Source organism: Trichosurus vulpecula, chromosome 3 (genome assembly GCF_011100635.1).
Source record: "Trichosurus vulpecula isolate mTriVul1 chromosome 3, mTriVul1.pri, whole genome shotgun sequence".
NCBI classification, from domain to species: Eukaryota; Metazoa; Chordata; class Mammalia; order Diprotodontia; family Phalangeridae; genus Trichosurus; species Trichosurus vulpecula.
The window spans coordinates 430268729-430271188 of record NC_050575.1 but is presented as its reverse complement, the minus strand read 5'-3'; the positions used below and the strand labels follow the sequence as shown (position 1 = coordinate 430271188).

At 41.3% G+C, this 2460-nt stretch overlaps 1 pseudogene; it reads left to right on the top strand.

Annotated features, from left to right (window-relative positions):
- Positions 1-1335: 1335 nt before the first annotated feature.
- Positions 1336-2169, top strand: LOC118842819 (annotated as a pseudogene).
- The last annotated feature ends 291 nt before the right edge of the window (positions 2170-2460 follow it).

Below are 2460 nucleotides of genomic sequence, written 5' to 3'. Positions count from 1 at the left end.
AAGAAAGGAAAAAACAAAACAAAACAAACAAAAAAACAAGTCTCTTCTCAAGGAGCTCACAGTCTATGTATTAGGCATGACCTGGTGTTCTCTCTTGGGGCCTTGTGTCAACTATACATAGCGGACTCATAATGGGAGGGTCATGACTGGATTACTAGTCACATGAAAGAGGACCAGGGATTTTGTATTGAAAGCTTGATTTGAGTCAATAGCCTGTTTTCATAACCAAGAAAGTTCTTTCAATCTTAGGCTAGAAGAATAAACTCCCAGTATCCAGAAAAAAAATGGTGATATTCTTCAGTGAGAGGTCAATTCCAGTATTGTAGTCTTTTCTGGACTTCATTTTTAGGAAGAACATTTCTAACTGAAGAGAATGTATAGAATGAAAAAAATGTTGGAGAGTCTCAGGATCATGTTACATAAAGACTGATGGAAAGAACTTGGATATCTAGCTAGGGGAAGGGAAAGCTTGGTGGAGGGGGTGGGACATGGAGGGCATGATTATTTTCTTCAAATATTTGAAGAATGACCATATGGAAGTGGGGAAAGACTTGTTCTGCTTGGCCTCCTGAGGCAGAACTTGAAACAAAGGAAACAAGTTGCAGAGCCCAGTAGTGGCTCAAGATAAGGAAAACTATTTTCTAATAATCAAAGCTATTCCAATAGCCTTGGGATCCCCTTTAGCAGATGTCCTTCACTAAAGCATAGGTGAGCACTTGGGAGGAAGCTTGCCTTTGGGATTGTCCATATCATGGAATAATCATTGGACTAAATGGTTCTTCAAGTCCCATATAACACTGAGGGTCTGGGATTCTATACAGGAATAAGAGGGTCAATAAAACTCATGTCAGTATTCTCTATCATTGAGAGTATCTCAAATAAGAAGTCCTGGGGCTTCGCACAGAGAATGACATAGTGAATGCTTGGAAAAGCACCAGGTAAGAGGTGAAGTAGAGAGTCTGGGCCTGGAGTTAGGAACGCCTGAGTTCAAATCCTGCCTCAGACACTAGTAAGCTCTGTGACCCTGGGCAAATCATTTTCTCTCTCTTGGCCTCAGTTCCCTCCTTTGTAAAATCAGGGGGTTGGATTTGATGTCCTGTAAGGTCACTTCCAGATCAAAATGTTCTAACCCAGTGCTAACTTTATCTAAGCCTAGTATATGGAACCTGCCAATGGTTGAGTTCCCAGATGACCACAGACTGAGAGGCAGGAAAATATCATTGAACTATTTTTAACACAAGTAACTGTTACAATTCCATGATAAAATGAGCTGAAGTCAAAAGAACTCTTCCCCTTCACCTTAAAATTTAAGTAGATTGACTGTTTCTCCAAGACATGCATGCTACAGGTAAGGTGGGGTGGGTTCTGTTTGGAGAGCCAATTGTTAAAACTTGTGTGAACATGTATGAACTGACAAACAGGGCTTGATTTACTGATCTGTTGATTGACTAGATTTAAGGAAATGAAGGAGGAAATGTTAATAATGCAGATTAAATTTACTCATTTTTCATATTTTATGTATTCCATTAAATATTTCTCAATTACATGTAGAAATTTTAAGAATATTTTTAAAAAAGGTTGAGTTTTGAATTCTTTTCCTCCATCTTGCCCGTTCTCCGTCTTTGAGACAAAAGCAATTTTTATACCAATTGTACGTATGAAGACATGACACACGTATTTCTACACTAGCCATATTGCAAAAGAAAACAGGCCATCATCCTTGGGAGTCGGTCGTCTTCTCCGGCTCATCGTCGTCCTCGGCCGAGCACTTGCTTGTGAGCGCTGGGCTGAGGGATCCCAGCGGCCTGGACATCAGAGAAGCCCGGTTGGAAGTGCAGTGCTGCCGTTTGGTGAACGTCCCCAAAACCTGCAGAACTTTCTGCAAAAAGTGGGGCAAGCATCAGCCTCACAGAGTGATGGCAGTACAAGAAAGGCAAGGATTCCCTGTATGCACAGGGGAAAAGGCGATATGATGGGAAGCAGAGTGGCCATGGTGGTCAAACAAAACCAATTTTCCGGAAAAAGGCAAAGACCACAAAAAAGATCGTACTGAGTCTTGAATGTGTGAAACCCAACTGCAGGTCTAAGAGGATGCTTACCATTAAGAGGTGTAAGCATTTTGAACTGGGAGGAGATAAGAAGAGAAAGGGACAAGTGACCCAGTTCTGAATTTCATTGTTTTTGTCTTGTTAGGAAAAATCCATTCCATTCTATTCCTTGGTTTTGTGTTTTCTGTCTTGGAAAGGAAGAGGCTTGAGTAAAACAAGTCTCCTACTATGTGCAGCTTTTCCCATGTGGGAAAAGTTCTTGAGGATGTGACTGAGTGTTGTAACTTTAATCATCTACTTAATGAGATTTGTGTCTTGGAGAGGAAGCCCCGCTGGACATTTCTGGGGGCCTGGGAGCCTTGGTTATTAGTACTATGGCTAAAATAGCTACTGACAGCTTGGATTCCCAGAC